The 14,484-nt window shown below is 42.4% G+C and overlaps 1 protein-coding gene across 14 annotated transcripts in view; it reads left to right on the forward strand.

Annotated features, from left to right (window-relative positions):
- Positions 1-9,288: 9,288 nt before the first annotated feature.
- The window catches only part of WDR33 (WD repeat domain 33), a 103,779-nt gene continuing 98,583 nt past the window's right edge, over positions 9,289-14,484 (forward strand). For all 14 annotated transcript variants that reach the window (XR_007478543.1, XM_033400163.2, XM_004276867.4 and 11 more), the window contains exon 1: positions 9,289-9,448. The gene's annotated coding sequence lies outside the window, so the exon portion shown is untranslated. The remainder of the gene's footprint in view (positions 9,449-14,484) is intronic.

Below are 14,484 nucleotides of genomic sequence, written 5' to 3' on the forward strand. Positions count from 1 at the left end.
GTGAAGTTGGAACTTCAGGGATAAAGGAAGAGCAACAGAAGCGGTAGTATCTGGATAAACGAGATAGTCTATTTTTTTTCTCTTCTTAAATTCTTTTAATATACATATGACTTCTGAATTAAAAAATTATACGAGAATCTCAGAGGGTGGGGTTCAATTCGTGTTGATGTAATACAACAACTATAACATAGAAAACAAAGAGTGAGAGCTTCCCTGGTGGCGCAGTGGTTGAGAGTCCGCCTGCCGATGCAGGGGACACGGGTTCGTGCCCCGGTCCGGGAAGATCCCACATGCCGCGGAGGGGCTGGGCCCGTGAGCCATGGCCGCTGCGCCTGCGCATCCGGAGTCAGTGCTCCGCGACGGGAGAGGCCACAACAGGGAGAGGCCCGCGTACTGCAAAAAAAAAACAAAGAGTAAAAGAATCTATATTGCTGTAAGGCTTACATTTTACTTCTGTCAAAACAAAAATTCACCCAAGAATGTTAAAAAGGCAAGGAAGATGTTATTCAAGACTACTGCAATAAGAGAGACCAGAACTCAGTCTGAGCTCAGCTTCTCTGAACACAAAGGCAGGAGGTGGAGAGTTTTAAGTGTGAGGTGAGGTTGATCCATGGGTGTGTCCAGCACATTGAGTTATTCCTGAGTTTGCAATGGTTTTTCTCTGTGATTAGGACATCTGTGTGTGCTATTTGGTAACCATCAAAGTCAGGCTCCTACCCTCCCACAGACACTGGGAAATATATATGTCCCTCCCAAACTGCCCTGGATGCCACTTCAGCTGCCCCCTGGAACAGGATATGGGTGGTATGGGCACCGAGGGAAAGGGCAGGAGGACACACAGCTGCTGATCCCAAAGCTGCCACCTTGTGTAGGAGCTGCTGAACCAGGAACCCTGCTTTCCAGAGTTCCCCCTCTGCTGGGTGGGGACCAGGGACTATGTCCTGTACAGTTAGTTCCCCGACAGCTCTCCCAGCTAGGGGAGAAGGGGCCACTGCCCTGCCAATAACCTCATCAGCCTCAAGGCAAAACCTCCAACCCTCAGACCCCAGGACTGGGAAGCGCCAGAGGGTCCGAGGTGAATCTGCACCTGTGCTGCCTCAGGTCCTTGCGCGTCCTCTGCACACAAGCCATCCCTCCAGGACTTTTGCGCCAGCGGGTTCCGTGAACCCACGCCCATTCTTGACTCACACATTCCCAAGCTGTGTCCCAGAAGCAGGCCAGACAGTGTGAGCTTTGGAGGTTGACGGCGGAAGAAGAGTGCTTGAAGCCTAGCTCTCTCTATCCAAGGGCTGACTTCCCCAAGTGCTCTATGGGCAATTACCTGGGCAGACTCTGCCCCTCAGCCCCACCCAGGCACGGGGGGCCAGCACCTGCCGGGAGTTTGGCAGCACAAGCCCGGCTCCCTTCAGGTTCAGGGTTTCAGTAGCACCTATGGGCTTTACCCCAGATCTAAGCTGCCCCTTTGGAGCACTCAGCATTATAGCAGACACAAGGCGAGGGGTGGAGGGTTGCTGACTACAACACACTGCTATGGGGGAAGTCTGGGACTGAATACCTGGGTCCCCCTTGTCAGAGCACCCCAAGGTGACCCCAGGACCCAGCACTAAGAATAGCCCTGTGTTTGGAGGCACTACTGCCCCTATCTTAAGTCACATTCCCAGGGGCATGCCCCAGTAGAGCCGCCATCCTTCCAGCCAAGGGCCCAGTACCACTGCCAGCAAAGCTGCCTTTAGGGGCACGTCCATCCCTGTCTCAACCCCTAGGAGCCCTGTCTCTGCAGTAGGCACAGGGATGAGCAACCTTGCTGTTATGGCTCCCTTACCGCCTGTCCAGGGTGGGACACAAAACCACTGGGGCAACCAAGTCATTTTCCTCCACGTCGGGATCCAGGCACTCCCTTGGGGTCTAAGAGGCGAATGCTGGCCTGACTGAATAGCTTCCTGGAGAAGTAGTCAGTGTCTTCCTTCCTCCCAGGCTGGACGTCGTATGGGCCCCATTTCAATGTGATATACACATATAGGCCTGACCTCTGTGATCCTGGAACAAACTGGGCACCCAGAGAAACAGCATTCCCATCCCGTATTCTGCAGTTTTCCCCTAAGGTGGGTAGTTTGAGGCTGTTGTCTGTAAGAGGTCCTTGTCCTGTCCTGTCCCCTCCAGCGATGGAGCAGGCGGGATCCCTCCTACTGCCTACAGTGGATTCCTCCCCTCTCACCATTTTTTCTCCCAGAACCCTTGGGTCTTCTCTGTAACTTATAATTAAGCCTTAGTCTTGTTGCTTTGCATAATTCTCACATGTCTGTACTCTGTAGATCGTGTGGAAAGCACTGACGTGTATGAGTCGTGATCGGGAAGTCAGACCTGTTTAAAGTTTCCTGTGGCCCAGCTCAGCAGGTGTGGAGAGTAGCACAACTTGATGACTAGAAAGACTGGCCGACTTCTGAATATTGAAAGTACATTTTGGGAATTCCCTGGTGGTTCAGTGGTTAGGACTCTGGGCTTCCACTGCCGGGGAGCCGGGTTTGATCCCTGGTCGGGGAACTAAGGTCCCACAAGTCGTGCGGTGCGGCCAAAAAAGAAGAGAAAAAAAGTGTACTTTGAGTTTAAAGCTCAGTGCAAGTCCAGGATAAGACAGGCCGGGGGCAGGGGGTGGGGGGGGATAAAAGACAGAGGCTCATTGTTGCCTGTTGGAATTGTCACCCCACTTTCTGACCTGGAGGGGCTGGATCACCCTGAGTGTACACCAGGAGTCCACACCCTACACGTTTAGTCTTTTCTAATGTAGCAATCTCTTTTCTTACTTTTTTGCTTTTAAAGGCCTAGGCAAATTACCTACACACAAATCTCACCTAAAGGGAATGGGCCTGGCATTAAAGCTTCTCAGCCAGCACAAGCAAGGAAAGCTTTAATTCTAGGATGTGACATATCCCTGAGCAGTTTGTGACATCCTGCTTTAAAAAAGTAAAACGACTCCCTGAATTACATTTCTTTGCTTTTCCAAAAATAGGGATGAAGGGGAAACAAGCTAAAATTAGTTCATTTTAATTATAAAAGATTAAAAGACTTCCAGTTTGTGGTCCAATATGTATGGAGATTAGAGATCATTACGCCTGTCACCACAAGAAGAAGAGAAGCTGAACAAACTGAAAATCAACAATTCTTCCTAAATCCATCATAGAGATGAGGTCACGGGGCAAACTATCATCACAAAAAGAACAGGGAAGACAAAATAAACAACAACAACAAAAACCTGCAAAAAACAAAGCACCCCAGAGAAAATGATTGCTTCTGACACCTATGACTAGCAGCAAAGAGTAAACATGGTTTAACTCCTAGAACATAAAAAACTTACATTAAAGCCCTATTTACCTCAGTTTGGTGTATTTTTTACCCAATACACTAATCATGTCCAGCTTTCAACCAAAAATTACAAGGCCTACTAAAAGGCAACCACCCTCTCCCCCCACAATTTGAAGGGACAGAGCAAGCATCAGAACCAGACTGGAATATGATAGAGATTCTGGAATATTAGACTGGAAATTTAAAGTAAGTGTAATTTGGGCTTCCCTGGTGACGCAGTGGTTAAGAATCTGCCTGCCAATGCAGGGGACATGGGTTCCAGCCCTGGTCTGGGAAGATCCCACATGCCGCGGGGCAACTAAGCCCGGGCACCACAACTACTAAGCCTGTGCTCTAGAGCCCGCGAGGCACAACTACTGAAGCCTGCGTGCCTAGAGCCTGTGCTCCGCAACAAGAGAAGCCACCGCAATGAGAAGCCTGTGCACCACAACAGAGTAGCCCTCGCTCGCTGCAACTAGAGAAAGCCCATGCACAGCAACAAAGACCCAACACAGCCAAAAATAAGTAAATAAATTAAAAATAAATAATAAAATGAGTGTAATTCATATGCTAAGAGCTCCAATGGAAAATTGAACAACATGCAAGAACATGATGGGCAGTGTAAACAAGGAGATGGAAATTCTAAGACGAAACGGTAGAAATAAAAAACACTAACAGAAATGGAGAATGTTTTGATGAACTCATGAATAGGCTAGATATGACTGAGGAAAGAATCAGTGAGCTTGAAGATATATCAATAGAAACTTTTCAAACTAAAAAAAAAGAGAGCGAGAGAGAAAAGACTGAATAAAGTAGAAAAGAATATCCAGGAACTGTGGGACAATTATAAAAGGGGTAACATCTGTGTAAAGGGGATACAAGAAGAAAGAAATAAAACAATAAAGAAGGAAAGAAAGAAAGAAAAGAAATACTTGATAATGGCTGGAAACTTTTATTTAACATACATCAAACCACAGGAATCACAGAGAACACCAAGCAGCATAAACACCAAGTGATCAATACCTTTGTATATCGTATTCAAACTTAAGAAAATCAAAGACAAAAAGAAAACCCTGAAAGAAGGCAGAAGGAAAAAATCTTACGTGTAGAGAAACTAGTATAAGAAATATATTGATTTTCTCTTCAGAAACCATGCAAGCAAGCAGAGAGTGGAGTGAAATATTTAAAGTGTTGAAAGAAAAAAAAACACCCCACCAACCTAGAATTCTTTTTTAAATAAATTTATTTATTTATTTATTTTTGGCTGCGTTGGGTTTTCATTGCTGCCCGTGGGCTTTCTCTAGTTGCGGCAAGCGGGAGCTACTTTTCAAGTGGTGCCCGGGCTTCTCACTGCAGTGGCTTGTCTTTGTTGCGGAGCATGGGCTCTAGGCTTGCGGGCTCTAGAGCGCAGGCTCAGTAGTTGTGGCACATGGGCTTAGTTGCTCCGTGGCACGTGGGATCTTCCCAGACTAGGGCTTGAACCCATGTCCCCTGCATTGGCAGGTGGATTCTTAACCACTGCGCCACCAGGGAAGTCTCACCAACCTAGAATTCTGTATCTATCAAATTTCTCTTTCAAAAGTGATGATGAAATACAGACTCTAACATAAATAGAAACTGAATTTGTCTCCAGTAGACCTGCCTTGCAAGAAATGTTAAAGAAAGTTCTTCAGAGAAAGAAAATGATGTAGGTCAGGAACTTGGGGCTACATAAAGAAAGGAAGAGTGTTAGAGAAGGTATAAATTAAGGTAAAATAAAAATTTTTTTTTTTGGCAGCGCCTTGCGGCTATGTGGGATCTTAGTTCCCCGACCAGGGATTGAATCCGTGCCCCCTGCAGTGGAAGTGTGGAGTTCTAACCACTGGACTGCCAGGGAAGTCCCCAAATAAAATATTTTTTAGTTTTTACTTTTCTTATTCTTAATTTATCTAAAAGATTCACTGTCTTCAAATTAATAATTGCAAAAATACATTTGGTGATAATAGTTTACGGATAAGTGAAATGTATGCGAGAAATTTTATAAGGGATGGAAGGGAGGAACTGGGAAAACTCTGTTATAAGATACCTACATAACCATGAAGAAATACAGTGTTGGGACTTCCCTGGTGGTCCACTGGCTAAGGCTCCATGCTCCCAATGCAGGGGGCCTGGGTTCGATCTCTGGTCAGGGAACTGGATCCTGTATGACACAACTGGGGTTCCTGCATGCTGAAACTAAAGATCCAAAGATCCCGCACATGGCAACGAAGATCCCGCCTGCCGCAGCTAAGACCCAGCACAGCCAAATAAGTAAATAAATATTAAAAAAAGAAAGAAAGAAAGAAATACAGTGTTATTTGAAAGTGAATTTAGGTTAGTTGTAAATTCAGATTGTTAATTGTAGGGAAACCGTTTAAAAAATTTTAAAAGAAGTACTACTGATATGTTAAGAGAAAAAATGGAATCACATTTTGATTAAAATCAGAGGCAAAAAATAGTTTAAAAAAAGAGAGAACAGGGGCAAAGGATAGAAAATAGTTACAAATATGGTATATATTAATCCAACTATCTCAATAATCACTTTAAATATGGATGGCCTTAAAACATTAATTACAGGGGCTTCCCTGGTGGCGCTAGTGGTTGGGAGTCCACCTGCCGATGCAGGGGACTCGGGTTCGTGCCCCGGTCCAGGAGGATCCCACATGCCGCGGAGCGGCTGGGCCCGTGGACCATGGCCGCTGGGCCTGCATGTCCGGAGCCTGTGCTCCACAGCGGGAGAGGCCACAACAGTGAGAGGCCCGCGTACTGCAAAAAAAAAAAAAAAAGGAAAAAAACATTAATTACAAGACAGAGATCATCAGAATGGATTAAGAGAACTGCCTGTGTAGTTTACAGACCCTTAAATTTTACTGAGCTCCATGGCTATCACCTTTTCAGTCCTGAGCCACAGACCCAAATGGGAATTACCAGAAGGCATTTATGATTCAAAATTCACTTCCTTTGGCAGGTCGCTACTTCCTTGGTTAGGAGTAAGCGCAAATGAGGCTGTGATCAGGAACCTCTCCTTAACTCTTGTACTGTAGAATCTGCTGCTAAAGCAATAGCTGCCCAACGAAAATGCCTAGAATCTCTGGCTGACGTTGTTTTTGATAATAGGATAACCCTTGGTTGCCTTTTAACTGAGCAAGGAGGTGTTTGTGCTACGGCTAACACCACTTGTTGCACTTGGATTGACACTTCTGAAGAAGTTGAGACTCAGCTACATAAGATCAGTGAACAAGCCAGTTGTCTTAAGAGAGTGACTCCTTCAATGGGGTCTTTCTCTGACTTATTTGATTCTGATTGATTTGGGTCTTGGGGATCATGGCTCCAAAGTACATGCCAGATATTGGGAGTTATCCTGCTTTTGATAATCATAGTAGTCTTCCTGAGGCTTGGTATTCTCTCAAAACCTTCAAATGCATGTTTGCAGTCACTAACCAGAGAGCAAAAGATCTCCCTAAAACTAGAACATCAGAAAAGGAACGAAGAGAATGACTGACTTAAAGAACGTGAACCCAATGTAGCGACCTGTAAACACCACAGAGAGGTCCAGGAGGTCCAGGCGTTAAGACTCTGTGCTCCCAATGCAGGGGGCATGGGTTTGATCTCTGGTCAGGGAATTAAGAGGTTATTTCTCATTACATACATATATTTATAAGCCACATGACATGGCCAAAAAAAAGAAAAAAAGAAAGTGTTTGGGGGGAATTGATAAAAACAAGACAACAGGCCCAAAATGGAGTCACTTATGCTAAGCCCCACCTCATCAAACTGAGACTTAATTACAGTTTCAGCTCTCCCAGAAATGCAATCTTAAACCAGTCAATCAGGAATCGCATAATCAGCTCTAGTTAAGTAACCTGACTGATAACCCCAGCCCTTAAAGCAAAGTGACCAATCTACTTTTTGCTAGTAGAACTTCCTTGTTCCTGGACCCTTCTGCCTATACTCTCCTTGGAGCTTCTTTCCATTGTTAGATTGGATGTTGCCTGATTCATGAATCATTGAATAAAACCAATAAGATCTTTAAAATTTACTCAGTCGAATTTTGTTTTTTAACACTACCCTGGAGTAAAATCCTTCTTTCCTAAATCTTTGCTTGTTGCTTCCAAGTTTCTGATAATCCCTGCCTTCCTGGAATTGAAGGAATGAAGATTAAACTTTTGGCACCTGGGGAGGTGTGGGGTTCTGATATTTGTTAATAATGCCCAGTGAACTTCCAAGTCTAGTCCAAAAAAATGGAAAGAGAAAGAATTCCTAAATGACGTATGATGTTAATCAATCAACAGGAATTTGTAAACTGTAATTGTTAATAAATAGAGATTCATTTAATAATTTAATATACCATGTCAGTAACCTGTTACTGCTTTAAAAAAACACACCCTTTCCCCCTCAGTGATTACAAAAACAGAACACAATAGTCATCCTTAATCCCACCATATTATTTCCTTAGGTTATTTCTCATTACATACACATATTTATAGTTCTTCATATTCATGTTCCACTAAAATCAGATAATAAGCATTTCTGATATCATCATAAAAACGTTGTATAGATACTCTGTACAGATACTCTACCATTATTTAGCCATTCCCTGCTATTGGACATTTAAGTTGCTCTCTTTTTTTTTTCCTATCATCAATAATACTTAAATGAAGTTTTGTATATATATATATTTCACACTTCTGTGACCATCCTTAGAATAGATTCTTAGAAGAGGAATTAGAGGCAAAAGTAATAAATATTTTTAAGATTCTTGATTCATACTGCCAAATTACTTTCCTAAAGTTAGAAGACAACTTTTTTGTTTTGAAGTTGTATTCTGAACTTCATATAAGTGGAATCATCCGTGTCCTCTTCTGTGCCTGATTTAACAGTATCTGTGATATTCATCCAGTTTGTTGCATTTATCAGTAATTACAGGCATACCTTGTTTTATTGCGCTTCACAGATATTGCATTTTTTTCCCTACAAATTGAAGGTTTGTGGCAAGCCTGCATTGTCAGATGATGGTTAGCATATTTTAGCAATAAAGCATTTTGAAATTAAGGTATGTATTTCTTTTAGACTTAGTGCTATTTCACACTTAATAGACTAAGTACAGTGCAAACATAAACTTATATGCACTGAGAAATGAAAAAAAAATCGTGTGACTCACTTTACTGCAATATTGGCTTTATTACGGTGGTATGGAACTGAACACGCAGTACCTCCGAGGTATGCCTGAATTTCCTGTCGCTACATAGCAGCCCACTGCATGACCACACCACAATTTATTTACCAGTACAACTGCTGATGGACATTGGGGTTACCAGTGTTTGGTTATCACAAAAAAAGCTGCTATGAACATTCCCGTGCAAGCCTCTGGTGGACGCATGCACTCAGTCCTCTTGGAGGGGAACTGCTGAGTCTCAAGGGAGGGCTTAGTTTTAGTACTGGAAACAGTTTACCAAAGTGGTCGTACCCTAGGGCTCAGTTTTTATAACTTGGTCTCCACTCAGTGAGGAAAGGCGATAACTCAGAGGCACCGGGAACGCGCAAACTCTGTGTGCTTGACTCAGCTCGGCGCTTTCCTTCAAATTCTTAAGATATACCCCCAATTCCACGGATGAATAAACAGACTTAGCAACTGCAGCACCGCCCTCGAACAAATTTCTCATTCAATTTTCGAAAACAGGGTACTTCTGAGAGCATCAAGGTTAGCTCACAATGTGAAAAAAGTACGGCAGCACCACCCTCTCCCGGTCCCTCCTCCGGCTGCGGCTCCGTCCTCGTCTCAGCTGGAACAAAGGAGTCGCTCAGCTAAGCCGCGTGGGGTTCCGGTCAGGCCCCGCCTCTCACCTATGCGCAGGCGCAGATTGAGCCCTAGGGAGCCCGGCGGCCCCGGCGCGCGTGACGTAGTAGCGTACGCCGGTGCGTGATGACGCAGGGGCGTGCGCTCGGTGGCTCATAGGGGAAGATGGCGGCTGCTCTTTTGGAGGAGTGGGATTGAGAGGGGAGGGAGGAGGCCAGACAGGAGAGATACTCCTGACTGTGAAGACGAACATTTCGCTCGCTAGTCATTAGGAGCTCTGCTCAGCGCCACAGGGTGAGTGCGGCGGCGGCACGGGACCGCTCGCCTGCAGCAGGCGGCGGCACTCTCCGCCATTTTCATGCTCGGCCGTTGCGTGCTTTGGGGGCCTGGGGGGTGCCTGGGGATGGGTTGGAAGAGCTGGGAGGATCGAACTCCCGAGGGCTCTTTGAGGCGGGTTCGGGCCTCAGGGGACGGGGCTGCAGGCTTGAGGCAGACCGGGAAAGGCAGGCATGGTAGGACCAAGGCCCTGACTGGGGACCGGTGGCGACGAGAAGACGTAGGTAGGGTAGGCCACGGAGAAAACTGGGAAGTTTGGAGGAGGGAAGCGCGTTAAAACTGGAATTTGGGGCGGGAGTGGAAGGGGTTGGGCCGAGAGTGGAATGGAGTGTGGTTTTGAGTGGTTGGGTGAAGGGGTCACGGGAAGTTAGTTAATGGGAAACCTGTAAAACGGCGGAAGATTTAACCTCGTTATTATCGTGGCTGGAACTCGGTATTTTAACAGGGTTAAGTCCACAGCTTGACAGGCAGAAATCCCCTGCTCCTTTGCAATAGCTACATTAGTATTTTGTTTGGTTTAGATCGTGGTCCCTGCAAGTGTCCCTTAAGAACTCACTGCACGTTTCCGATTTTAAGACTTCTGGCAACTAGATATTTAGGTTCTTAGAAGGCATTCTCTTTTTTTTACGGAAAGGAAAAAACTGGTTACTTGGTTGTAAACCCTAGTGGTTGGTGGTCCTTCCGGAGAAAGAAGAAGGAGGCGGGTCGATAGGGAATTCCATAATTGGACCTGTTTAAATCAAGTCAGAAAAGCACGGATTATTTGTAGAAAGCCTGTCAAGAATGTTTCGAAGTAATTTCCACACGGATGACATGCAGTTGACTGTTCGGGAAATTTCGAAGACGAGTATGAACAAAAAGCTTATGTTAAAAGGAATACCTCTTGGGAGCAGTGAGTTGACTTTCAGGTACACTCTGGAGATTCAGTGCACGCAGCATTTTTTGCCTGTGAACGTGATGCAGTGGTAGATCTGTTTAATTTAAACAAAACTTTTAGAGACTGTTAGTTAAAAGGAAACATGTTCATTCTTCCCCTGATGGCATTTTTCTGTTCCTAATCTTAATTGCTTTTGACACCTATCTTTTTTTTTTTTTTTACGCCTATCTTTTATAACCATGAGATACCTTTGCACTTTTTAATTGGTCTCCTTGCCTAGAAGGCGGCAAAATACTGTATCGGTTTCAGTTTGTTGAGGCGTCTAGTTTCGTATTTGGCCTTTTTTCTTGAAGTTTAGGGAAAATTTTTATCTTTGTGTCTATGGGGGAAGAATTTTCATAGAAAGTTGGCCTTACATCACAGTGCTTTAGGAAAAAATAAATCCTTATCCCTGAAGTTGATGGCTTAACCTGCATTCTTAGGTTGGTGAAAAATACTAAGACGACAGATTTGCCATCACAGTTTTACCCTGACCTAAGGCTTTAATTATACTTTTAGTAACCACTTAAGGTACTTTTTCAAAGCTCTCTTTGCTAAGTAATAAGTCCGTATATTTTTCACACTACTTTGGGAAAAACGTGCTATTTGATTATTGCTGAAGTTCGAACTGTTTCATATTTCAGAATAAGAAAGAAGGTAAGGTAAAATAAAGCTTTGTAACTGTAACAAATATATTGACAAAGATATCAGTGAAAGCTTTTCACTTAATCTATTTATGTAATCCTTTTGAGGTTGCTCAGCCAAAAAAAAAAGAAAAAAGGACTTTTAGATAAAGTAGTATTCATTAGCTAGAGCCTGCAGATTAGAAATCTTCATTATCAAAGTATGTTTAATTAAATGTCATAAACTTACCAGTTGTTTAAGCATTCCAGATTTGTTGTTTAAGACTCCAGATTGTCGTAGTTTTCTGCCAAACATTATTCCAGGATTTTGTGTTGAAACTGTTGCTTGTAATTCCAGGATTTTATTTGTGTTGACACTTTTGCTTGTGCTGAAACTTTTTCTTTTGGAATAGTGGAAGTATTTCTGAGACTCTTAAGTATGTATAGTATTGGAAAATCTTTACATTACTCTCATCCTTTCTGGCCCTAGAACATTTTAGTATTTTCTGGTAGTGACTGACTTTATAACGTTTGTATTGTACCTTATGTTCATAACTTGAGTGCTTGTAAATTCCCAGAGCTGGGTAGTATTGTAAAGGCCATGGGTTTTAGCAGTAGACAGACCTAGGTTTGAATGCCAGGCTCACCACTAACTAGCTTTTCTACATTTGGTCATTTACACTCTCTGAACTTGAGTTTTCTTATATATAAAAATGTTAATTATAGTACTTATTTCAAAGGTAAAAGAAAGTGTCTAGTACATAGTAAGCATTCAGTAATTTTTGGCATTTTTCTTTCTGTGACTTTAATTGATGAGGTCACTTTTTTTAAATTGAGGTATTACTTTCAGGTGTACAACATAATGATTCGCTATTAGTGTATATTGCAAAATGATCATTGCAATAAGTCCATCACCATACATAGTTACAATTTTGTTTTCTTGCCATGAGAACTTTTAAGATCTATTCAGAAACTTTTAAATATGAAGTATAGTGTTATTAACTGTAGTCACGATGTCATATGTTACATCCTTATAAGTTATTTATTTTAGAATTGGAAGTTTGCACCTTTTGGCCCCCCTTCATCCATCTTGCCCATTCCTACCTTCCCCATTCTCACTGTTTAAAAACTAACTCAAATATCTTTGTTGAAAACTTACTGATAATCTCATTCCTCTGGTAAACTGATTACTCCTTTCCCTGTGTTATTAAAGAATTTTGTGTATATCTCTCTTTAATGTATTTTGATTGAAGCAGTATCTTTTCCATTACTTTGTCAGCTCTTTGAAGGCAGATGTTTCAGAGCCTTATATTTTTTTTATATTCATAAAGCCTAAGCATTATAAAAATGGATGAATGATTGATTTTTCTACAAAAATTCTCTTCATGACTGTGTTGGGATCCATATTTCACACAGACCTGGTTTATTATTCTGCTCCTTGGCCCTTACTGGTGACCTCTTTCAGACTATGCATATCTTGTCCATTCCTCAACATCCAACTAAATCTCTTCCCATTAATGAGGTCTTTAGTGAGTATTTATTTATTTACAGCTGTCTCTCCGGTTAATCTAAGGTCTGTGTGACTGCCTTCATACTACCGGGCACTATGCCTTAACGGTTTTGAACAGATTGTTGGGTGGGTTGACAAATGCCCAACTGTGCTTGAAGGCTGACTTTGTTATAGGCACTTGCTCTATTTACTGTCCCACTTAGTAAGATACTTCTAAGGAGCAATTTCCCTTTATTTGTATGTGGGATAATCTGGTAACTTTTTTCCTATCTTTTTATGTTAGGAGAAACTGCAAACATCCAGAAAAGTTGAAAGAGTAACACAGTGAACACCTGTTGCCTTTCATTTAGATTTATCTGTTACTGACATTTAACCATTTTGCTTTAGTTCTCAGTATACCTCTCCCTGCAGCAACCAGTTGAAATTAAACAGATATCATGCTGTTTGTCCCCTGAATACCTCAGGATGGATCTCTTTAAAGTAATGCCATTTTTCTACACTTTATGTATTTTTATTGCAAACTAGCCTCCCGCTAAGACTATATAAAAACAGTAACCATTATTATGCTTAAGACAGTTAGCATTAAGTCTCTGGCATGGACTTTTTAAAGAATGTTCCACATTTGGGATTTTCTGATTAAATGATTAAAATGGCATTTAACTTATTTCTCTATTTTTAAAATTTCCTATAAATTGGACGTTAGATTTAGAGAGGTTTGATTAAATTTGGGTCAGATATTTTTGGCAAAAATACTTCATAGATGATGATATGTAATTTACATTGTGTTACATCAGGAAGGACAGAATGTCTGGTTCTCCTGTTTCTAGTGATCAATAAGGTGGTGAGGATTACCAGATGTTAGTTTGCCCCATTGTTTACTATGCTAAGTTTACTTGGTTAGTGTGGTGTCCATCAGGTTTCTTCGTTGAAAAGGTACATTTTCCCCGTCATTTGGTGGTTGATTGTTGGCCTAGTCATTTATTTAATTGGGGGTTATGAAAATTAAATGAGTGAACTTTCTACAAAAATGCTCCTCATGGCTCTGTTCTTTCTTTACATTTATTAGCTGTTTTCTGTTAAAAAAAAAAAAAAAAGAGCTTCCCCCTCTTTCATGTTTTAAACTTACAAAAAAATTTTTATTATTTATTTGGTTGCACTGGGTCTTGGTTGCGGCAGGAGGGCTTCTTAGTTGCCACTCACCAACTCCTTAATTGCAGCACGTAGGCTCCTTAGTAGCCGCACGCGAACTCTTAGTTGTGGCATGTATGTGGGATCCAGTTCCCTGACCAGGGATTGAACCTGGGCCGCCTGCATTGGGAGCGCGGAGTCTTATCCACTGCACCACCAGGGAAGTCGCTCTGCTTAAACTTTTAAATTTTGAAATAAATACGAACTTACAGAAGAGTTGGAATACTAGTACAAAGAACTCTCATACTTTTTCATCCCTGTTCACCAGTTGTTAACTTTTTGTCACATTTGCTTTATCCCTCCTTCCCTCCATCCCTTCTTTTTCCCCATCCCATGTTTTTGGTTGTTTTTTGGCCGTGCTGAGCAGCTTGCGGGATCTCAGTTCCCCAACCAGGGATTGAACCCAGGCCATGGCAGTGAAACCACTGGGCTCCCTGGGAATTCCCGCCAGCCCATGTATTTTTTCTGAACCATCTGGAGTCCTTCACAGACACCATGCATCTTTTCCCTAAGAACACCATTCTCTTAAATACCCACAGTATTAACAAATTCTACACATTTAACATTGATACAATATTTGATATTCAAATTTCATATTCCAGTTTCTCTAGTTGTCTCAATAACGTCCCTTACAGAGTTTTTTCCCCCCTGTCATTTAGGATCCAACCTAAAATTGAACATTGTATTTGATTGTCATATTTCTTTAGTTTTTAATCAAGACCAGTTCTGTGGTCTTTTTTTCTTTAATGACTTTTTT

This window comes from Orcinus orca, chromosome 7 (assembly GCF_937001465.1).
Source record: "Orcinus orca chromosome 7, mOrcOrc1.1, whole genome shotgun sequence".
Taxonomy (NCBI): Eukaryota; Metazoa; Chordata; class Mammalia; order Artiodactyla; family Delphinidae; genus Orcinus; species Orcinus orca.